The sequence below is a fragment of the Hippopotamus amphibius genome, chromosome 10 (assembly GCF_030028045.1).
Source record: "Hippopotamus amphibius kiboko isolate mHipAmp2 chromosome 10, mHipAmp2.hap2, whole genome shotgun sequence".
Taxonomy (NCBI): Eukaryota; Metazoa; Chordata; class Mammalia; order Artiodactyla; family Hippopotamidae; genus Hippopotamus; species Hippopotamus amphibius.
The window spans coordinates 64,684,197-64,709,967 of NC_080195.1; positions in this window are offsets into that span (position 1 = coordinate 64,684,197).

A 25,771-nucleotide genomic window follows, 5' to 3' on the forward strand; every position below is an offset into this window, starting at 1 on the left:
TCCATTGTTTTACATTATAAGGAAGAACCAGGCTATCTAATTTAGCCTGGTTTTAATCCACCCTCCTCCCTACACACATACACATACATTTGTGTGTGAACCCTGCACACCCACCCATACCCCCTACGCCCACATTCTCACCTGTCCTCCCCGGACATGAATTGTGTCAAAATCTTCATAGAATATTCATCCTCTCTTCCTTTTACTTTTGGTTCAACAAATGTCTTTAGTTCAATTTCTAGACCTTATAGTAGGCACAAATATTGTAAATATGAGAATGGCATATCAGAAAAAAAGAATCTTCTTAATAAACAAAAACATTTTCTCCTTAATGAAAAAGATGGACTTCTTTCGTTATTTTGACACATCAGGTTAGGTCACATCAGGTTTCAAGTCTGTTGATATCCACAACCCTTTAGCTCCAGACAACCTCTATTCAGCTAAAAATAATGAGGATTAAAAGAATTGCATATTACTTGCCAACATGAAAAGAGAGGATAATGCAAGTGGGCAGATTGGTAAGTGTAGTGGATGAAGAACTGTCACCAGCGAATGGCCTGCATTTTGCTCTAACTCTTTAGCCTAGATGATGGTCCTCCGCAGCTGCATCAAAAAGCAGCACTACGAGTAGCTAGCACACAGTCAGCTGTGCCTAAACCTCTGTTCTTACCATCATTTTGTTGCTCTAATTCATATGCACTGTTTTTCTTAGCGGATGTTATCATGCATAAAGGGTTTTTAGCAATGTCAATTACCTTTAAGGGGGGAATGAATTTGTCAACCATTTGTCCTTTTGCTAAGGTTCAACATTTAAACAGTAGACGTATTTAAGCAGAACAATGATAAAGTCAGAGTGTATTCATTAAATGCCTTGCATGTGTATTAAAGGGGAGAGTGGTACGTTAAGCATTTGAATTCATTTGTGAAGCTGTTTTACCTTATAGAAGTCGTCCCTGAGCAAGCACTGCTGGTACGTGGACGTCACTTTCCTAGGTGTATTAAGGTGACCAAAAAGCAACACAATGCCAATTGTACTCACTTCCTCTTGCTATTCATGCCCATGCAGGCGGGGGCATCCTGCCTCTGGAGCGAAAGGGGATTCTGGAACAAACTCCTCTCATCTAGGAAAGGAAGTCCTAAGTTAAAATAAAAAGAACTGTGTAAAGGCAACTATAGTATTCTACACAAGAAATAACTAAGTATTGTCTAGGTTCTAAAGAATTATTTCCTCTCTGAGCCACATGTAGAATTTTTTCCATGATCAGACTTATTTTAAGACTTTCCAACTATAAATTAGAGTAAAACTTAATAGGGAATGGACTGGAAAAATTAGAATCTGAGGAGATTGCAGTGGTTTTCCAAACTGTAAACCCCTGTGTGCTGACGTATTTGATTATAATTTGAGGCCTGGGCTAGGGAAACCTGTGGTCTACACCTTTAGGCTGGTCTCCTCCACAAGCTGGGGCTACTGCCCAATATCTTCTAGAAAAGCAGGCGGCCTCAAGGTCTCCTTTCAAAAGTACCCTCAGCACAGGACATGCTTTCTCACCAGTCGTGCTGTTTCCTTTAGTGATTGATAATTGAGATTCAATCATCTTGATCATTCTGGTTTATTTTTCTTTTTTTTTTTTTTTTTGAGATATCTGGTTTTCTTTAATTAACAGTAATCTTTTGATGTTCCAACTACCTGATCTTTGTCACAAAAACTCCTATATGTCCTGGCTTCTCCCTTACCTCTTTGGAGCACTCCCTCAGAGCTGGCTGGGTTCCCAGTCTTTCTGCTATCTTTTTTTTTTTTTTTTTTTTTTTTTTTTGGGGGTACACCAGGTTCAATCAACTGTTTTTATACACATATCCCCGTATTCCCTCCCTTCCTTGACGCCCCCCCCTCGAGTCCCCCCCCCCCCCCCCCCCCGCCCCAGTCCTCTAAGGCATCTTCCATCCTCGAGTTGGACTCCCTTTGTTATACAACAACTTCCCACTGATTCTTTTACAGTTGGTAGTATATATATGTCTTATCCTACCTGGCTGGCTATAAAAGCTCATATTTTATAATACATAAGTACATTGAAATCAGCTGGACTTTGGACAAAACCATATTGTAAATGCTACTAGATGTTTACCAAGGTAATTAGCCATTTGAATATGGCTGTGTGAATGGCAGTGAATTTTTAGCCATCATGTACGTATGCTGCGTGTCCTGTTTGTGAGGTACTTTGCTATTAGTTTATCTGTAATCTTCAGACTGTGGCTTAAGTTCACACAGCAAGAGAGTGGTTTAGCTAGGCCAACTGTTACAACAAAAAAGAGGTTTGGGAAGAAAAGTAGATTCGATAAAGTGTGAAGCACAAATGAGCGCAAAACAACAAAAACAACAAGAAAGAAAGAAAGAAAACCAGAAAAATTAGGTAAGGAAAAAATTATGTAAATTAGTATCAAAGAAATAGCATATTTCAAAAGAATTCTTAATCCAAGGAAGTCATCAGACTCCTTTCCCTCTTGTTCCTCCTTTTGACTCATGTCCCCAACTTCCTCTGCCCTACCCAATATTTTGGGGGCTGCTCAGAAATCCCGTGACTCTCCAAAACTTTTTTTTTTTTTTGCTTATTTTTTTTAAAGCTCTTTATTGGAATATAATTGCTTTACACTCTTGTACCAGTTTTTGAGGTACACCAAAGTGAATCGGCTGTATTTATACATATATCCCCATATCCCTTCCCTCCCGCGACTCCCTCCCACCTACCCTGTCCTGGCCAAAACTTTTTTGGTCAGAATTCGGCTTTCCCTCCTCTGTTCTCATGTTGCCCTTGTGGCTTACTTGTGACACCGTGATTCGTGTATGTTTTTCTTTCTCCCACTAAATGGAAGTGAAAGAGTCCAGATTGTGCCACTGTGGCAAAAAATTTATTTTAAGCACAAAAATTATTTTGAGTTTCTGAAATTTCTTATCAACCTAAAGATAGAGCCTCCCAAAAGAACTCAATGGGGAGAAATCTTCTGTTTGGGAGCCACCAAGAAATTTGACTGATCACTGGAGATGAGAAGTCCCTTCATCACACCTAAAAAGACATTGTGACAAAACTATATCTCCCATCTATTCTCCTAGGGGCCCATATATATTTCCTTAAAGTCATTTATTTTCCCATATGTGTCCTTCTCCCCCTCCTCTTCTCCTATTAAGATTCATGCCCCAAATTCTAAACATGTCCTTGAGTCACATTTTTCTGTGAACTCTCATTTGTCTTGTCTCTTGCTAATCTGTCAGTTTAATTTGCAAGCACTCAGGACATGAACGTAAGAGGATAGAAGCAAACATTTTCCTCCCTGACAAAAGGCAATAAGGATCAGTCAACTCTGTTGTCCCTTAGTGCCAAGGTTATAGTAGATAGCTGCTCCATACAGTTTCACTTAAGTGAAATCAACTTAAATGAACGGAGTTGAAATATATACTAAATTAGTGACCAAGTATTCAGAAGCTTGTGAGAAGAAAAAATGAAACCTGTAGTTAAGAGGGAATTGAACCAAATGATTTAAAAGAAAAAAAAAAAGACTTTATACCAGACTTATGAGAGCTTCATAAGCGCTGAGGCTGAAGTGAAAATGAATTTAAAAGGGTTATAACATAATAAATCAAGAGTCTAATTTATAGGTTAACATTCGCCAAACTAGACTAAAATTTGGACTGGACTTGTCATTCTGTATTTGTATATTCTCTGTATTTTTTATGTTTGTGCAGTGTGGTAGTTTTGCCTGGTAACCAACTGGGTAAGGCTACTTTGCTGAAAAGATAGCAAACTAGCATCCCAGAGTCACAGTCTTTTGGGGAGAAATCATTAACATAGTAGGAGAAATCAGAAATTTATCATTGAGAAAATCGTAGTGAACTCAGCAGGGGAGTCTCCAGTCAGGGAGCTGTTTTTTATTACAGTTCAGGCTTGGGTTCTGATGTTGATTTTGTTAACTCTTTGAAAACAGTTTCAGATCTTGACCACAAACTCTTGATTCACTGCAATAATGAGCTTTACCCTTTCCTGTACTTCCTGGGTCTGATGTCTGGAGATTAAACGTTCTAAAACCCATCAGCACTGTGCTTAACTCAGACGTAGAATCATCCGCAAGGCTCAGGGAAGATGCCTGGAGAGGTTTCCAGGATGAGAGAGAACTAGAGAACAAACCAGGATAAAACACCTCTCAGATTTCTGTTCCTCACAGGAGGTCTAAGCCGAAAGATATTAAAAGTGCAGAAGCCGTTTGATCTGGTGCTTATGTACCTTTCATCACTACAGATGTTAATCTTGCTAATTTCATCACAGCATCTAGCACTTTTTATGATGACATGATAAAGAGCACACATAATGGGAGAATAAATGCTTTTCCCCCAGTGGAGCAGGCTAATGGCAGTTAGCAGCATATTGATTCTAATGGGAATGGAACATGGTGTTTGGGACAAATCCACTTTGATATAGCAGACAAGCAAATGATCTTAATAATTTCAACAAAATATGCTCCTGCTTTCTCTTGTGCATTTCTCCTCTTTACATGTCTCAGTTTACTCCAGGAGAACCCTGTGGCTAGAAAGGCCTGCCCTCCACCTCACCCAGCCAGAAAGATTCAAGTCTCACACCCTCCATCTTCCTCTGAGGCCATTTTTGGCCCTTTTCACCTAGTTAACTCTTTCCTTTGTCAGATGTTTTAGGTTGCGAATAATTCTGCTTTATCCCATTTTCTAATTACTCCCTTTGTGTGTGTGTCTTTTTTTTCCCAATAAATTAGTGCCTTAATAGCAGGAAATATATATACAAAACATCCAAGTAGTCCTATATGTGTCTTGATTTGAGTAGAAATAAAAAATTATCAGTATAAAATCCAGTCTAGCCTAACTCTCCTAATTGCTAAAGATTTACATATTTACATATGAATTCTTATGTCATATGTACTATCATGGTTTTTTTTTATTATAATAATAGTTAATCACCTTAGGAGAGCCCTCCACACACACCATTTACTACTTTCTGTGTGTGAAATACTTCCCCTTCACAACTCTTCTCTGTTACTACTACCACTACTACCACAATTACTACTGCCATTACTATGACTGTAACTATTACAACCATCACCACCACCAAGGCCACCACTGCTCGACTAACTGCTAAAACTTGTCCTTTAAGTGTCAGCCTTACCCAATATCCCAGACAGGGTGAGTCCTCAAAACCAGCACTTTCCTACCAGCTGCTGCAGCCTAACATGAGCTGCTAATAAGCTGAGGTATTAATTCCCTCCACCTTCTGTTGATCTCATCTGCTAATCACTTCCCATCATATACTATCACACTGAACAGTGTGCCTTGACAGGAAAAATGTTGTGAGCCCTGCTCTAACCACTACTATCACTCTCTCTTTCCTTCCTGGTACAGATCATAATTATCTCTATGATTCTGTAGTGCCAGTCAAGAAACAACATGAAGGCAAGGATTTACCCCCTTGCACAGGGCACATCACCTGTGCTTAGCAGTGTCTGGCACACAGCCTATCATTAACACATACTTGTTGAATGACTATATAAATTGTTGGCCATGTCTACATTTCATAGCCACTGTAAAGACAAAGGGAGTTATTTTGGGTTCCATCCACCTTTTCTGGAGAGTTTGAATGACAGAATCAAAGAAGCAGGTCTCCAGCTGATTCTCAGAGGACGGTGGATTTCAGAAATGGCCGGGTTGTCAAGAAAGAGAATGGGTAATAAGAGATAAGTGGAGACTGAAAAGATGTCAGAAAGCATTAAGCACTGGCCAATAACAGTGTTCTTCTTAGCTTGTCAAAACAGGCGAGAGAGTAAGATTGCTGGTTTGAAAGTAGGAGAAGGGAGGTGAATTTTAAACAAAGGAAACCAAAAGAGACACAGGAAATGTACGTTAAGTTTCTCAATACTGCAGTGGAGCTTCAATTTTTAAAAGATATATATATATACACATATATAGAGAGAGAGAATTTACATACTATAAAAATTTACCCTTTATAGCATACAGTTCTATGATTTTGACAAGCACAAAGAGGTGTAAACCATAAAATCAAAATAGACTTTTCCATCACCTCCAAAATTTCCCTCATTCCCCGTTCTCGATCTCCTTCCTCCATCCCCACTGATCTGCTTTCTGTCACTCTTGTTTTGATTTTTCCAGAATGTCATATAAGTGGAATCGAAAAATATGTAGACTTCCAAGCCTGGCTCACTTCACTTAGCATGGTAATTTGAGATTCACCCATGTTGTTGCTTGTGTTAGTAGTTCGTTTTATTTTATATTTCATTTTATTTTGCTGAATACTATTCTAGTGTGTGGATATATGACAGTTTACCAATTGATGGACATTTGGGTTATTTTCAGTTTTGACTACTATGATTAAAGCTACTATAAACATTTGTGCATAGGATTTTTAGTGAACATGTGTTTTCACTTGTCTTAGATAAATATCTAGGAATGGAATTGCTGGGTCATAGGGTGAGTGTTCTGTTTACCTTTATAAGAAACTGCCACTCTATTTTCTGAACTTCTACCTAAATTTTAGTTTCATAAATTGGTAGTATCCTATCTTCATGGATAACCATTGATATGGCTAAAGTCTCACAGATGGCATATGACTGTTATAAGGAAAAAATGGGATGCACAGATTTGATGGGAAGGAAAAATAGATCTCATGTGAAAGTATACATATGAGGTATGTTCTGATCTGGCCTTACAGTCTATACTTAGAAGACATACATCAGGATGAAATCAAGGTGGGACAATACAGCTACCATTTGCAAACACCCATTTGCCTACTCCTGGCTCTAAAGCTCAGCATCTCTCATATTACATACACACCTCCTACCACCATACCCCAGTCTGACTCTGGGTTCTATCAAAAGGACTGAAAATGTAATTCTGAAAACTTGGCACGTGCCAAGGAAAAGCAATTATGCCGCGCTGTTTGACAGTATTAACAGTGTCCTGGAGGCTCTTTAAGAGGGAAAAAAAGCTAAGAAAGAAAATCTTGCTCAAAATACATTTTTTTTTCCTTCTGGCACATTTCCTGAATCCAGCTGGAACTGCAAAATCGTGTGCCAGAATGCAATTTGGAAAAGTGTTCATGTTTGTGGGTGTTTCAGCTCTGACTGGAACCAGGAAGTAGCCAAAGTCTGAAATGTGAATGAGTTCCCCCCTGAGCCTTCCAAACCAGTTTTACAGTATTCTTTTGCCCAGCATCATTGCCATCCAAAGCTCTAACCCCAGGTTTTCTAATATATAATTTTAGGAAGGTAGGGTCTACTTATATTAATTTCAAGATTAATGAAAATTGGAGTGGAGAAAGGAAAATGCTTCTTTACTTCTAGTTGCTGACACTCTCAGAACTTTGTATGAAATTTATAAGGCAAATGCCTTCAGGAAGGGGGAAAAAGGATTTAAGGAGCCGATGAACCCTGTCCCTGGGGATCTGGGAGCCCTGAATTAGTTTACAGATCTTCCTATGACTTGAGGGAGTAAATGAGCCCCTGACCATGTGTCATTTTTGAAAATGGCAGGGGCTATATAGGGCGCAGATAACTCAGTGATGATAGAGACCTTTAAAATAACTTTGCACATAGTGAAAATAGCATGCGACGAGTAGTTCTTCACGAACACTGATTGAGAGTCATTCTTTAGTCACCACACATGACCTATCATTTATGACTTGCAGAGCGCAGCTGTTTGTGAGTGATCTCTGATGAGTTGTCAATAGGAGAAGTTGAGCAAGAAACAAACAGACTTGTTGCTCATTAATTCCTTCTTCAAACTCTGTGAGAAATATAAGACGCTGCCCAGAATTTAATACTCATAGGCTAGTTGTCATAGACCTTATGAAAACGGGATAAGCACAGAGAAATGAAGCCATTTAGAGTCTGTCCGAGAACAGTGAATTTCAAAAACAGCCCTTTGGTTTCATTAAAATTTTATTTATTCAAGTTTAATGTACTTTGAAATGAATTTGCATTTTATAAAGAACAGAATATATTTTCATAATATGTTATCAAGGAAACACAACCCCAGAAAGATTACTTATATGCTGTGACAATGTCAAGAGGGTTATGCTCTAAATTTGACATGCTTGAGTATTAAATTTGTGTTCCGTAAATTACTCATGATAACATCATACCTTTATAGTATAATATGGCTCTTGATCAAACCTTCTTCAAATATACCTTGTACTTCAAGCTCATTTAATCTGAATATACCCATTCTTAATCCCTATCAAAGAAATATGTGTAATACATTTCCTGAAAGTGCACATAGTGAGAGAAATAATAAATTGAATTTTTTTGCTTCTAAAATAATCTAAATGCTAAAGGATCTGCTGTGCAAAATTCTGGCTTACAGACTTGTAGTTCCAGTTTTCAGACAAGTAACGTGTCTTATCAAGCCATATAGTATTTTTCTAAAATATTTTATAGTTCATTAGAGTTATGTTAGACTATTGGGGGAATTTAAATGGTATTTAATTCAGTGGTCTGTAAACTATGCCCATAGTGCAACCACCTGATTTTTTGGTTGGTTGTTTGTTTTTGGTTTTGGTTTTTTATTTATTTATTTATTTTTGGGGGGGTACACCAAGTTCAATCATCTGTTTTTATACACATATCCCCGTATTCCCTCCCTCCCTTGACTCCCCCCCCACCCTCCCTCGAGTCCCCCCCACCCTCCCCGTCCCAGTCCTCTAAGGCATCTTCCATCCTCGAGTTGAACTCCCTTTGTTATACAACAACTTCCCACTGGCTATCTATTTTACAGTTGGTAGTAATATATATGTCTGTGCTACTCTCTCGCTTCGTCTCAGCTTCCCCTTCACCCCCCGCTCCCTCCCAAACCTCGAGTTCTCCAGTCCATTCTCTGCACCTGCGTCCTTGTTCTTGTCACTGAGTTCATCGGTACCATTTTTAGATTCCGTATATGTGAGTTAGCATACAATATTTGTCTTTCTCTTTCTGACTTACTTCACTCTGTATGACAGACTGTAGGTCTATCCACCTCATTATATATAGCTCCATCTCATCCCTTTTTATAGCTGAGTAATATTCCATTGTATATATATGCCACATCTTCTTTATCCATTCGTTTGTTGATGGGCATTTAGGTTGCTTCCATGTCCTGGGAGGAGCAACCTCCAAAATATACAAGCAGCTCATGCAGCTTCATACCAAAAAAGCAAATAACCCAATCCACAAATAGGCAGAAGACCTAAATAGACATTTCTCCAAAGAAGACATACAGATGGCCAACAAACACATGAAAAGATGCTCAACATCACTACTCATCAGAGAAATGCAAGTCAAAGCCACAATGAGGTATCACCTCACACCAATCAGAATGGCCATCATCACAAAATCTGGAAACAACAAATGTTGGAGAGGATGTGGAGAAAAGGGAACTCTCCTGCACTGTTGGTGGGAATGTAAGTTGGTACAGCCACTATGGAAAACAGTTTGGAGGTTCCTTAAAAAACTACAAATAGAACTACCATATGATCCAGTAATCCCACTCCTGGGCATATACCCAAAGAAAACCATAATCCCTAAAGAAACGTGTACCATCATGTTTATTGCAGCACTATTTACCACCTGTTTTTTAAATAAAGTTTTGTTGGAACCCAGATGCTTCCATTCATTTAACCAGTGTGTATGGCTGCTTTCCTGCTATTGTGACAGAGTTGAATATTTGCAACAGAGACCATATGGCCCAGAAGCTTAAACCACTTACTATTTGACCTTTAAGAAAAAGTTTGCCAAGCCATAATTGTCTGTGCCCTATATTTTATAAAAGGCAAAACTCAAAATAGTTAACATTTTCCATTACTGTTTGAGACAGGGGAATTGATTATTATATCATGAAATTTTAAAATTCCAAAAATATGTTCTGGTTTGCTTTACAATGATATATACATAAGAAAATCTCCTTCATCCTTTTATATTAAAATGAGATTGAACTAATTTGTCTGATGGGAAAGGAACATTGACTCTCTGGTCTTTCTCAGAGACCCAGATATAAAAGGCTCAGGGAACCTACAGCTATTTAGTATTTAATGAATTTAAACATTGTATACAGAATTGAGTTAATGATCAGAAAAGGGTATAAGACTTCAAAACAAACTAGGCATGTGTAGTGAAGAAATATCTCTCCCCCCTTATTGTAAACATTTTTAGTAAGGAGCTATAAAATAAATCAACCACACAACTCTTCTTGTAACCCCTCCCTTTTTTTTCAGTTTAGTAATGACAAAAATGAAGCATCAGACATTGAAAGAGCAATTGGAATGTTCCTCAGTCAAGTTGTAAGCTGACAGCTTTCTTTTTTTTTAAAGCTCTTTATTGGAATATAATTGCTTTACACTATTGTGCCAGTTTTTGCTGCACAGCAAAGTGAATCAGCTGTATTTATACACATATCCCCATATCCCCTCCCTCCTGCGACTCCCTCCTACCCTCCGTATCCCATCCCTCTAAGGCATCACCCATGATCGAGTTGATCTCCCTAAGTTATGCAGCAGCTTCTCACTAGCTCTCTATTTTACATTTGGTAGTGTATATATGTCTATGCTACTCTCTCACTTCGTCCCAGCTTCCCCTTTGCCCCCTACCCCATGTCCTCAAGTCCGTTCTCTACATCTGCATCTTTATTCTTGCCCTGTCACTGGGTTCATCAGTACCATTTTTTTAGATTCCATATATATGAGTTAGCATATGGTATTTGTTTTTCTCTTTCTGGCTTACTTCTCTCTGTATGACAAGTTCTAGGTCCATCCATCTCACTACAAATAACCCAATTTCTTTTCTTTTTATGGCTGAGTAATATTCCATTGTATATATGTGCCACATCTTCTTTATCCATTCATCTGTTGATGGGCATTTAGGTTGCTTTCATGTCCTGGCTATTGTAAATAGTGCTGCAATGAACATTGTAGTACATGTTTCTTTTTGGATTATGGTTTTCTCAGGGTGTATGCCCAGTAGTGGGATTGCTGACTCATATGGTAGTTCTATTTTCAGTTTTTTAAGGAACCTCCAAACTGTTTTCTATAGTGGCTGTACCAACTTACATTCCCACCAACAGTGCAGGAGGGTTCCCTTTTCTCTGCATGCTCTCCAACATTTATTGTTTCTAGATTTTTTGATGATGGCCATTCTGACTTGTGTGAGTTGATATCTCATTGTGGCTTTGACTTGCATTTCTCTAATGATTAGTGATGTTGAGCATCTTTTCATGTGTTTGTTAGCCATCTGCTTGTCTTCTTTGGAGAAATGTCTATTTAGGTCCACCCATTTGTGGATTGGGTTATTTGCTTTTTTGGTATTTAGCTGCATGAGCTGCTTGTATATTTTGGAGATTAATCCTTTGTCAGTTTCTTCGTTGGCAAATATTTTCTCGCATTCTGAGGGTTGTCTTCTTGTCTTGTTTATGATTTCTTTTGTTGTGCAAAAGCCTTTAAGTTTCATTCTGTCCCATTTGTTTACTTTTGTTTTTATTTCCATTATTCTAGGAGGTAGGTCAAAAAGGATCTTGCTTTGATGTATGCCATAGAGTGTTCTACCTAGGTTTTCCTCTAAGAGTTTTATAGTGTCTGGTCTTACATTTAGCTCTTTAATCCATTTTGAGTTTATTTTTATGTATGGTGTTAGGAAGTGTTCTAATTTCATTCTTTTACATGTTGCTGTCCAATTTTCCCAGCACCACTTATTGAAGAGGCTGTCTTTTTTCCATTGTATATTCTTGCCTCCTTTGTCAAAGATAAGGTGCCCATATGTGTGTGGGTTTAACTGACAGCTTTCTTGAAAGGAGACTAGGGACATAATGCAAGAAAACCCATAGAGGCATTTGACTCCAAGGTGTCCTGAAGCCAGAAAATATCTGGGAGTCTTTATCTTAAGGATGCTTGGAAAGGACTTTTAATGCCAGGTAAAACTGGTAAATCATTTTGCAGTATCCATGACATGCAATGTACCCCTGGAGTTATACAACATACAACCTATGCAAACATATGTGGCAGTACTGTTTCTGAAGTACCAACGCTTACATTTTTAATGTAAATCAATTTTTAGTAGGAAAAATATAAATTTACAAAGTAGAAGTAGTTATCTATATAAAAGCACTATTTGCATTGCTAAACATTCTGGGTCCTTAAGCATGTGTTTCAGTTCATTGACCTTCAGTTGCTAGAGACCTACTTGCCTATTTTCATCACAGTTATCACAATTCTGTCCAGCACCCGCCTCAGAATCTTCTCTTGCACAATACAAAATATGTTTCTAACTCCAAGTATATAACATTTTAAACAAAGGCAGTTAAAATCATTAATTTTTTGTGATCATAGTTTTTTCTTTTAGAATAATTTTATTGAGGTATAATTTATGCACAATGAAATGCATCTGTTTTAAGTATCTAGTTTGATGAGTTTTGACAAACATGTATACCCTTGTGACCGCCATCATAGTCAACTTATAGAACATTTTTTTCACCTCAGAAATTTCCCTCTTGTCCCTTTACAAGGACTGCCCCCACATCAGCAGATAATTCTTGGTCTGCCTTCAGTCATCCTAGATTAGTTCTGTCTGTTCTAGAAATTCACATGCTTGGAATAATACTATGTATGTGTGTGCGTGAGAATATATATGTTATAAATATACATATATATAAAGTCATTCTTCTTCCACTCCGTTTTTGAGATTTATCCGTGTGGTTGCATGCATCAGCATTTCATTTCGTTTTGTTGCTGATGCCACTCGCTGTATGGACATACCACAGTTTGTTTATGTGTTCACATGTTGACAGGTATCTGGTTGTTTCTCATTTGGGGCTAATATGATAATGCAGCTATGAACATTCGAGTAAAGCCTTATCAAAATATATGTTTTATTTCTCTCTGGTAAACAACAAAGAATGAAATTTCAGTTTTAAGTATTCAGCTTAAGTTTTTAATGCTTGTTTATTTTTTTCTGCCAGAGAACTCTGTTCTCTCTTCTCGGTATTCCTTCACATCTGTGTTTCAATTTGTATCAATACTTATTAAAATAAAATGGGATTTGTTAGCAGATATTTAGTGCTGTCCAAAACATCCACAATATATTTGTTCCATGAGACATTTGGTATGCACCAAAATGTCCTTGAAATTTGGCCCTATCCAAAATGTCCACAAGCATATTTTGTTCATGCCAAACGGTTTTGAACAGGACTAAATATCAAAGGTCCGAGGACCAAATATCTTATGGACCAAATGTCTTACGGATGTTTTAGACAAGACCAAATGTCCTGCAAGAGCTCTATGAAAGTCCTCAGAACAAAATTTAAACCTAGGTGACACTGATTACATGAATTCTTATTTTGCATGAATTCTTTTTCACGTGGGAGAAATCCCAAAGCAAAAATGAAACTCAGCGGCTTGTGCAAGACCAGAAGAGGAAAGGTCTGCCCCAGTGTAAGAGAAATGAAACTCTCTGAGCATCCTAGAGTCTTGGTGACACATTTGCATGACCTATGTGGTGTGAAACCTTACTTGTTACAATTCTTGGCAGGGAGAGGAAGGAATGTAACCAAAAGATAAAAACCTCTAGTATCAAGATGACATGAGCTTAAAAGTCTCATACCCTAAATGATGGCCTAGTTGAGCATGAGTGCTTCTTAAAAACCAGAGAGATCCCTAAAACTTAGAACATACATTGTGAGTCAACAACAAAATAATATACTTAGGAATAAACAACTTAGATGTCAAGGCTGTCAAAATTGTGAAGGAAATGAGATTTTATCCTACATGTAAGCTAAAAAGTTATCCTGCCACAGTTTCATGTGTTCCGACAGAATGCATGAGATTCCTGGGTAAGAGACAAAGGATGTTATTACTCACAGCATTAACAGTAGTCAGAGTATCACCATTTATCCTGGCTGCCTGAGTGCCAGTTTCCACAGGGACATGTGAAGAAGGCCAGGGCACACCAATCTATGGCAGTGGGCTGCATTTTATATATATAAAGGGATTCTGAGAGGGATTCAGAGCTTAAAGAATCTAAATATTTTGTGATGGCTGGTGAGCCTGCCTGACACTTACATTGAGAAGAAATATTATTTTTATTTTACTGGACAATAAACAAATCTGCCATTTGCATGAGAGAGAGAGAAGGATGGGACGGAGAGCAGGCTATCTCTATTGTCTATTGGCCAACACTCTTTGCTACAAAAATGTCCTTGAAAACATAGTCCATAGATGAGGAGTAGACATCACTCTCAAATTCTGAACACGGATTTGCATGCATCTTCTAATGAGAAATTGAGGTACTTCATTTGTTGAGCGGATGAGAATACTTGGTTTGTATAAGGGATCACTGCATTTTTGTTATGAAGGCATAATCTTTAAAATTTGAAGTATGAAGAAAAGGATACTCTTGATATTGTGCTAGGATGGACTAAAGTGGATATTTGTTGGTTATTTATGGGAAGAGAGGAGTTAAGTGTCTCCTACTGCAGAATCTAAAGTTACTACACACTCACTTTCCCAGGCCCCTGTGCAGAGATAGTAGCAAATTCCTTTGGGTGCACTGACGTTAGAAGTAGTATTTAGTGGGGCTTCCCTGGTGGCGCAGTGGTTAAGAATCCGCCTGCCAATGCAGGAGACACGGGTTTGAGCCCTGGTCCGGGAAGATCCCACGTGCTGCAGAGCAACTAAGCCCGTGAGCCGCAACTATTGAGCCCACGTGCCCCAACAACTGAAGCCCACGCACCTAGAGCCCATGCTCCACAACAAGAGAAGCCATTGCAGTGAGAAGCCCGCGCACTGCAACAAGAGTAGCCCCTGCTTGCCACAACTAGAGAAAGCCCATGTGCAGCAACGAAGACCCAATGCAGCCAATAAATTAATTTATTAATTAATTAAATTAAATAAAAAATAATAAACAAATGTTTTAAGAAAGTAGTATTTAGTTTCTAGGGTTTAAGTGACAGGAGTGTCCAGAGTTACAGGGTGCTGTCCTGGGTGTGGCATTAGCTATACCATTGAGCAAGCTGGACAGCCAATGCTTAGGGGTGCAACTCTTACCCTGCAGGTTAGTGGTGTGGCATGATTTGCCTGGGGTTCTAGCTACCCAGCTCACTTTAACTTTAGGGCCCGGTTCTCTAGTCTTCCATATGATTATCAGTATCTCTCAAAACTGTTGAAACAAATTGTTTCCACTGCTTTAAAAGGCCTGAATCCATTTCTGATAGTTGCCCTAGGACCCTGATGAGCATACCAAACTTTTTATTCAAAAGATTTTTTCCAAACTATTATGCTATAAAAATGAAATCACTAAAGAATGTATTGTATGTGGGTTATTTTCTAGTTTTCTAATATACACTTTTATTTTCTGCCCAGCTGTACTGATGTACTCAATGTAACATTTCTATTCAAGCTCCATTTTGCTTCACAGTAAAATTCTTCAAAGAGGAAGGGATTAATATAGTTCAGCTTAGCTTCTCTGTGTCACAAACAAGAAATGTAAATTGTGAAGTCAAATAATTTACTTAGTATATCTGATAAAACAGAAATCCACTGAAGTAAAGTAATTATTAAATTATATTTGGCGAAAAAAAAGAAGAAAAGATAGTTTGCCTCTGCTCTGATATGCAAAATTCGAGAGACACTTGGAGAGTTGCTTCTCAACAATACATCACTTGATTTTCCTTGGTCAAATCATCGGTCTCTGCCAGGGTCCTATAAACATAAACATGTGGATATCATGAAGAGCTCCAGAATCCCAGGGGCAGTATTACGCCCCTCCCACTGGAGTTTACCATAATTGCTATGCTGAATCTTTTTCTACCATTAACACTTCCAACACCATAAGGTCTGCAGGATTATATAGGCCAAGCAATAGGATGGTTGCACTGCAGTCTGGACCTACAAAGCTAACAGCTTTCCATGCCACCCAGTATATGGGTTGGCAATATTGCTAGGCATAGACTATGTTGCCTCCAGAACCCAAAGAAGCCTACCAGGCTATTTTGTAATAGGGGATGCAAGACACAGCAATGTGTCTTTTGCTTTAGAAGGGATATTCTAGCATAGCCCTGACCACTAGAGACCTTTTAAACCTTCACTGAAGTGGCTCTTCCCTGGATCTGTGTAGGATCTCCCACCCTCTGGCATGTCTTACCAAGGCCACCAGCATATCAGCCACCTTTTACTTTTCCTGTCAGCATGATATCAATGCAATGCAGTGGTTCTCAGAAACAATATTGTATCCCAGAGTGAGAAAGGGGCTGTGCCAGAGATTTGTATCATCATTAAAAACAAAACAAGGTAGTGGTGGTCCCTTTCATATCTCCATTTAATTTTCCAGCCTGGCTCCTACAGAAAACAGATGGATCCTGGAAATTGACTGCAGACTGCCTCTTACTTAAACATGAAATTGCTGTGATCACAGCTATGCCTTCCACACTATGTGCAGAATTTACCCCAGAGACCAGGGACTTAATGTTGGTGCTACTCCAGCTGCCAAATATAGAAATTCCAGTTATACACTCAGGAACTAACTGTAGAGGACCCTCTGTGAGCTGAACTTGAGTCAGAACTGTACTTATTACCTGGCTCCCATAGGCGTCCACTCTGAAAGGGTACAGTGATGATGCTTTTAATCTCTGGGTATCAATGTCATCTCAGACCCTGTGTCTAATAACCCTCCCAGAGCAGACATGCACCCAGATAAATGGCCATAAGCTCTGTTGGGGAAGGATTGAGGGAATTGTGCTTGTATCTATTTGCCATGATCTTGCAGGGTCCTTCTTCCCAGAGACCCAGCCAATGGATTCTGGATCTGAACAGTAGCTCAGGTACGGGAACAAAGTGAAGGATCGTGACTCTTAATTAAGGAGACCAGGAATTAAATACACCCTGCTCTCTACTCTCTCTCCTAAGAACAGAGAAGGTGGGAAGTGGGCCTCAGACCCAGAAAAGAGAGACTGAAAGCAAGAATAAGTGTGAGAATTTCACTTTCTCTTTGTTTGAATTTGGGTGGGATATGTGACCTATCTGGGTCTCTATCCATCTCTGTAAAAGTTGTTAGTATCTGCCTCAAATGATTGTTGTGACAATTGAGTTTATATATGTAAAGCCCTTAGAAAACTAGCTGGAATACAATAGGCACTCAATAAATATTAGCCACTATTATTATTTCTCAGAATCATCAACACCTGGCTTCCAATTATTTGATCACCGTATGAATTCTAAGTTGCTATATGTGCTGTGCCTTAGTCATGAGTTTAGATGTCTTCAAGTCCAAGAATTTTGGAAGCAAAATTCAGATCTAGGTTCTTTTAAACTCTTGGCCCCAACCCCTGTTGCCCTCGTCAAGGTGAACGTCTGCAGCAAGGTCACTATCCTCTGTCCCCAGCTCCTCCATTTTCAACTTGCTCTGCACTGGTGTCCAGACATGTGTGTCCCCAGGACTGGTACCACTCCCCTCTTGAGACAAGCTGTCATGAATCAATAACATTCAGAAGGCCACCATGAAGCCAGCCTTTGGCTCCTGAAGTGGCAGCTAAGGCCCCAAAGTGCCAGCTGTGATTATATGTATTTTTTAAAAATGATGAGAACAGAGAATAAGTGGTGACAGGCAGAACAAGTAAAGACTTGTGTATTTGTCTCTAAAAGCAAAAAGAAATAGGCAAAGAATACATCTTGGTCAGAGAATGTCCTGAAAAATGTAGTGCAGTGTGCAATAGATGTTTCCATAAACTGAACTGTAATTACACAATTTGCACCTTAGAGAAGAGACCCGTTATAGAATCAAAGGGATTTAGAGCAAGACTATAGCTAAAATTTAAAGTCTATGTACACAGATGAGTAAAATAAATCAATCTTGTTAATAGAACAGATATGTATATCCCAGGTATAAAGCACTGACTTTTGCTTCAGCTGGAGGAATTATAAGTCAGTAATGCATCTTATAAATCAAGTGCATGAACCATTCACCATTTCCTGAGAGTATAAATCAGTCATGGTCTCAAAGCAGTTGCATGACTTGGAAACAACTCCTTGGATGAATAAATCAGTCACTTCCAGATATATGAATAAGTGACGCCCATAAATCACATGACTGTATACTTGTGCTTCATCAATCAGAAACTTTTATTTATAATTGAAAATTTTAAAACACTTATTGAGAACAATTTACTAAACACCAGTCCCAAATTCCCATAGTACTGTAAGATGACGTGTATAAGAAACGCAAAATTTACCTGTGCCAAATAGTTTTTACCGAACAGCAAATTGATATGTTGGCCAGAGTCTGCTGGTACTTGTGCTTATAGTAACACTTCATTATCCTGTATGGAAAATGTAGGTGAGTACAACTAACTCATCCACAAACCATGTCTTTTGAATTATGTGGCTATAAATGCAACTATTGCAAAATGATTTGTTTCTTTTGGAGAATGTTTTTGAAAATAGGTAAAGCAATATAATTGTAATTAAAAAGAAATAAATAGAAGTAAACATTAACCTAGGTAAACATAAGACTACATGCTAATATTCCTTTAGCATATGTAAATTTTACTAATATAATCACGTTTTCTGCTTGCTTAGCATTTTATACATTTATAGCTTTCACTTAAAATTATTATACCTGTTACCATCATTTTATAGATGAGGAAAACATCAATGGTAATTAAAGTCCAAGGTCAAGTGTCCAGCCCAACTTGGATTCAGGTTTCCTGTCTTCTGTTTTGTATTCTTTCTGTTTCACCATGTCACCTTCCATAGATTTTTCTGCCATTAGAACGGCATGGATAATTTTTAATCTTTTATGAATATGTGAAATTACTAGTCTTAAGGTTAAATTTTACTAATTTAGGCTCACTTGTACAGGCTTAGTGAGGTCACACACATTCTGAAACACTTACCAACTTTTAGTTTCTAATGGCATAATCATCATAAAATATTTATTTGTACACCATTATACATCTGAAGTGAGATGAAGCTTGGATTTTACATTTGTGATAGCAAATGCCTTTTTGCCATATAGATTCCTTATAAGCCATTACAAGTGTAATGATTTTTGTCATTGAACAAAAACCATCAACGAATGGTGGAATTTCATACATCTTCTAACTATAGTTCACCTGACTGCATAATCACGAACTGCTGATAATTTAAAACCTATTCAAATGTGTCCACACATATTATCTGATGATCAGGCACTCTCCAGGAAACGTCAGGCCACTCACTGAGTTTATTCCTGTGACTTAATATGGGTGAAGGTTCAAATACTTCTATCGCTCATTGTCAAACAGGTAGCTTATGTAAAAGCAATTCAGAGTCTAACAAGGGAATCTGACCTTCTACCTTCATAAAGAGAACCAAATTTAGTGTATACTATAAAAACACTAATTAGAAGTCATTTTTACTTATTGGCTTAAGCATTAGTTTGACTTTAAAAGTCAGTTTTAATTTCAGATTTTTTTCATTAGAATTGTTGCTGTACTCAGCTTCCAGACTGTTTTAGCAACTGGTTTCCTCCTCATGTCAGTTATTTTTTGGGAAGGAGAGAGTGAAAATTGTACTACAGAATTCACAATATAAACTCCAAAGTATGGCGTTTAGACTTATACTCTTTTTGAGTTGCTGCTTAGTAAGTTACTAAAGAATGATAATAACACGTCTGTCCCATCTCTGGAGGGACAGGTATCACACAGTCATTAAATCTTGCTTGGTTAGCATAATTGCATGGGATTTAGCATTATTCCAGTTTATCTGCAACGTGCGTCACTTGAGAACTGCATGGACAATGTGATCTAGGGAAAGATTGCTGGCTGGGAAGACAAGTAAATTCTATTTCAAGTTCAGGTGGTATTTACATGATCTCGGGCACTCATTCTCATCTGGTTTTAGTTTCTCTGTCTTTAACTTGAAGATTAGATTTCCCCCTTTGTGGTTCTTGAGAATATTGTGAACAAACATTAATAAAATGGATGTGCTCTGAGTTCATCAGATAAGAATACTGTATAAGTCAAAAAGTGTGTGATTGAGTCACGACAGGGTTTGGGGATTCGAGATCCCATTTGGCGTACTTATTCAGGGGAATAATAATCCATTTTAAAAGTTTAGAGTTCATTGCTTTTAAGATCTTTTGGAAAATCGTTATTCACTTCAAACCTCCCCATGTATAGCTTTGCATTCCTCTCTTAATTCCCATTGTTCTTTTCTTAGTAGTGAAAGCATATATCTGGTCTCTATCTTTGTTAAATTTATTCAGTAAATGCAGTTCTCCAACATGGTGATCGCTTTTGTGGCACTTCTGTGTAGTTCTTAGAGTTGATGAAATGTGTGGAGAACTTGCACCCGAAACTGAAATGTGTTTGACCATTGCATTGTGCTATACATATAACAAATATTCAGTAAACACCAGTTAAGTCATCAATTAAATATAATGTTAAGTTGAAGTCTTTTTAAATAATAATATTAATAGGAACCTTAATATTAGCGAATTTACACTTAGGTGAAATGTCGTCAATCTGTCTTGCTTCGGTGTATCTAGATATTCTAGCATCTATGATGAGACTGTATTCCTTAGGTCTCTGTCCCCTTCTTCACCCCCTCAAGAAACAGAGTATACAACTAGTGATGACTTAGAGGCGTGGGATGGGGAGGGTGAGAAGGAGTCATGGGAGGGAGGAGATATGGGGATATATGTATAAATGCAGCTGATTCACTGTTGTACAGCAGAAAGTGGCACAACAGTATAAAGCAATTACACTCCAATAAAGAGTTGAAAGAAAGAAGGAAGGAAGGAAGGAAGGAAGGAAGGAAGGAAGGAAGGAAGGAAGGAAGGAAGGGAGGAAAGAAACAGAGTATAAAATAATCCTCATTTGCCACCCTGTCTGCACAGCACTTCCTGTCCATCTGGATGTCAGATGGAAGCAGAGAGATCCATGACAATTTGAAATAACTGAGGTGGCCTGGGTAGCATTTCGTAATGCAATTTATAAAACCGGGGTCTAATATCCACATCTCTGTTTGAACTATCACTAAGTGGATAATGGAGGCCACATTTTCCTCCAGAATCGCACTATTTCCATGTCTTCTAATTCATTATTCTTGAAGCACTTTGAGGTAGCTAGACTAGCATTAGATTCTAGGCAATGCTCTTCATAGTCCAACAAAGCATATTACAGAATCATCTTCTTGAAGCCCTTGACCTTTTCCCAACAGAAACATTTCCTTTACCTATACTGAGTCAGCCTATGTTTCCACACTGAATTTGTTATTCTTGGAATGCCTGCTCAAGACACAGGAGAAAAGGGGAAATGGAGAAAAAGAAAAAAAAATGGAAAATCAAGCAAGGCAGCATAGCTCCAAGAAAATCCTGAGGAGAATGTAGGAGACCTGAATTGGCCAGGCTTCAAAATTTGAAAGCTATCTATGAGCTACCTTCCCAGAATAGTATTGATGCCTTAAGAGAAGTCTGACGGAATTCGTGCACAGACACCGTGGTGCTCAGCTGCACTGCTCCGGTCCTCCGTGCCCCAGGTTGATTATAAGATTGCACTTCCTAACTGTTCATGGTGCTCTGGGGCCGTGTAATTAGTCTGGCGAATGAAGAGTAAGCAAAGGGGAAGTATAACTTCTGAGCTACCGTGACATTCTCCAGAGTGGTCTTTTCGCTCTGGCACAATAGGCAGTGTTCAAAATGTTGACTGTTAGCCTGTCTACCTTATCACCCATTTAGTTGCCAGGTGCCATTATGAGCACCTGGCAACATGCAACTGTCAAGTAGCGTGAGCAAGAAATACACGCTTATTATTTTAAGACACTGAGATATGGGGTTGTGTTTTATGGTAGCACAACCCACACTATTATGACTATTAAAAATACCAACTTTGTTGAGAATAAAAGGATAATCCTCAGCAAGAATTTCCAATGCTTCAAGCAACTTTTTTTTTTTAAGTTCTTTCTTGGAATATAATTGCTTTACACTCTTGTACCAGCTTTTGAGGTACACCAAAGTGAATCAGCTGTGTTTATACATATATCCCCATGTCCCCTCCCTCCTGCGACTCCCTCCCACCATCCCTGTCCTGGCCCTTTAAGGCATCACCCATCATCGAGTTGATCTCCCTCTGTTATACAGCAGCTTCCCACTAGCTATCTATTTTACAGTTGGTAGTGTATATATGTCTATGCTACTCTCTCACTTTGTCCCAACTTCCCCTTCACCCCTCCCCCCACCCCAACCATGCGTCCTCCAGTCCATTCTCTGCATCTGCATCCTTATTCTTGCCCTGTCACTGGGTTCATCAATACCATTTTTTGGATTCTGTATATATGAGTTAGCATACAGTATTTGTTTTTCTCTTTCTGGCTTACTTCACTCTGTATGACAGACTCTAGGTCTATCCACCTCATTACATATAGCTCAATCAAGCAACTTTTAACCTGTATTTACTCTAGTTCTTAGACCTTGGTTTGATGATAAATAACGTACCAGCATAGACCCATATAATAATGCTCTTTAGATTTATAGGGATGACATGAATTATTCTCATATAGTAATTCATTGAATGCTTTATAGTTTTCAGGAGGTCTATTCAGTAGTTCCAGCCATGCAGAATATGAGTCAATTACAGGATGGAAAAAAAAGGCTACCCCTTATATAATAAAATAGGTTCACCTGTCCCCAGGTGGCTGGTTGGTTCCCTTCAATATGCTGCTATATCAGGGGCTCACCATTGTTCTCTCTTAATGCTATACTTAGTACATCACAATGTACGTAGTCAATTAAAAACTTCAATGGGAGGAAATGTTGAGTCCCTGACATTATGTCCACTGTGTTCATAAGTCTAGTGGGCATGAACTGGAATGGTTGAAGAAAGACACTGACACCCACAGTGTGGATCATATGGTCAACCTGAATGACAGTGCTTAGAAGAGGACGCATTGATGATAATTTATATGGAAAACAAATAATCTTCCATTCTGGTCCCATTTTGAGAGCTCCATCCCCAAAGCTCCTTGTCACCAACCTTATAACCTATGGTTGGTCTCTATGTCCCTGCCCATCTGGCCAAAGAAATTCTTCCCTGTTCTTTTACCACCATAGACCTGTGTTTCTGACAATCTCTCCAGTTGCAAAGCTTTCCACTTTGACCTTCCTAACATAGATAAATTTTGCTCCCCTCTGGCAAAACAGATCAAGTTGGGAATGAATGGACTACTCTATTTCAGTTCTAGAAATGCCATGTACAATTAGTTACCACCAAAAATAACTACAGATCGAAGCACTTTTATTACTACCTTGGCTCTGCTGCCTATTAGAATAACTATTACAATCTTGTCCCTTTTCATTAAGTGCTGCTGCTTTGCCTCTGTCACCCAGGGATTTCATAACCCCACTGATATCAGAGAGTCTGTTTCAATGTCACCATTTCCCATTTTCATCCATGGCCTACAGAGAACAGACACTACAGGGCTTTGACTAATGTATTTTTCTACACTGATATAATTCTCAATTCTGTAGTGAAGACAGAATTAAGGGGTGATTAAGCCAGTTGCCTGTAAAAAATAATCCATTTCAGCAGTCTTATTTCCCGAAGACTTTGGATTTTTTCCCTCCATTGTACTAAGGAAATTCTGACATCCCAGTTTCATTAATGATAGACCAATATTGAGTCCAGATTTTAATCAACTCACTGAGAAACCATTTAAAAACACTCTCAACTGCTCAGTCTGGAACTCTAAATCAAGAAACAATTAAGTAAGTTCTAATCATATAAACCCATATTAACAATATCAAGCCTGTCTTAAAGTGATATCTTTGCCACCCTTGTCTAGAATCTCAGAGACCATTCCTCAGATTTTCCTTTTACATATTAACACAGTTTTGCAGTTGTTTTGATGTGAAAGTCTTATTTCTGCTGGTTTACTTTGTAATTGGCTCCCTGGAGCATATTGAAACCTGACTCCATTTATAGACCTTGAGGCAAAGAGTGGAAGTAGACATACTGAAATGAGAAGAATTGGCATCCCCTTGCAAGATAACAATTTCATGTAAGGCTTTACTGGGTCATCAGGAAGAACCATACACATGAGCCAGAGAAGGAGAAATGTCTTCTGCTGCCACAGAATGCAAATTAGAGTTGGGATGTTCAAGAAACTCCTCGTTATCCAGTTCACCAGACATCATAGATAACCAATCCAAGTCCTTCTCATTTGCAACCATTGCTTTAAGTATCACTCAAGAGACCTGGTGTAGCTGTATATTCTACTTACAGTGCAGTTTTGCTGTCCTGTTGTTGTGAATGTGAGGAATTTCAGCTGATAAAAAAAAAATTATAATGAGATGGCAGTAGCACACAGTGAGCTCTATCTGGGCAACACATGGACAGACTTGCATGTAGGAGTCCCTGACGGCATGAGACCATCCAGAGGCTATGGCCCAGGGACCACTATTCAGAAATAGGAGGGTAACTCTTACACTGTTGGTGGGAATGTAAATTGATACAGCCACTATGAAGAACAGTATGGAGGTTCCTGAAAAAACTAAAAATAAAACTACCATATGACCCAGCAATCCCACTCCTGGGCATAAACTCAGAGAAAATCATAATTCAAAAAGACACATGCACCCCAGTGTTCATTGCAGCATTATTTACAGTAGCCAGGACATGGAAGCAACCTAATTGTCCATCAACAGATGAATGGATAAAGAAGATGTGGCACATATATACAATGGAATATTATTCAGCCATAAAAAGGAAAGAAATTTTGTCATTTGCAGAGACATGGATGGACCTATAGACTCTGTTATACAGAGTGAAGTAAGTCAGAAAGAGTATTTGTGTGCAATAATATACAAATGTATATTAACGCCTATATGTAGAATCTAGAAAAATGGTATAGATGATCTTATTTGCAAAACAGAAATAGAGACACAGGTGTAGAGAACAAGAGTATGGATACCAAGGTGAGGGGGTGGGAAGAATTGGGAGATTGGGATCAACATATATACACTAGAATGTAAAAATACATAACTAATGAGAACCTACCATATAGTGCAGGGAACTCTACTCGGTGCTCTGTGGTGACCTAAATGGAAAGGAGATCCAAAAAAAAGAGGGGATATGTGTACATGTATGGCTGATTTACCTTGCTATATAGCAGAAACTGACACAGCAGTGTAAAGCAACTATACTAAAAAAAAAAAAAAAAATTGTAGAGTTACAAGATAGAAGTGTAGGCCCTTGATGTCTTTAAGCAGAACTATCATCATTTTGGGATTACTACTACAGCAGCTGGACTGATATCCTAACACAAAATTTGTACCTAAAAGTGAGGTGCTACGGGAATAAAACCTGTAATAGGAGGCATTGGCAGTCAGGCAACAGGTAGTGAGGATACTATGGACTGGAACACTGGTGACTCATGCTATGACAAAACATTTGATAAAACTATCACCATATGATACTTAAATTGCAGATCACATGCTTATAGAGCTGATAGCCCTATGGCAGTGTTTATCAACATATGTTCTGTTGGCATTTGAGGTAGAATAATTTTTGTTGTTGTTCAAGAATACTCTATATGTGAAAAGAATCTAAAAATTAAAGAGTGGATATATGTATATGTATAACTGATTCACTTTGCTGTGCACTTGAAACTAACACGACATTCTAAATCAACTATACTCCAATAAAAAGTTTAAAAAAATAAAATAAAAGAAATAGGAGGGTAAGAGAATTCCAAAGGGA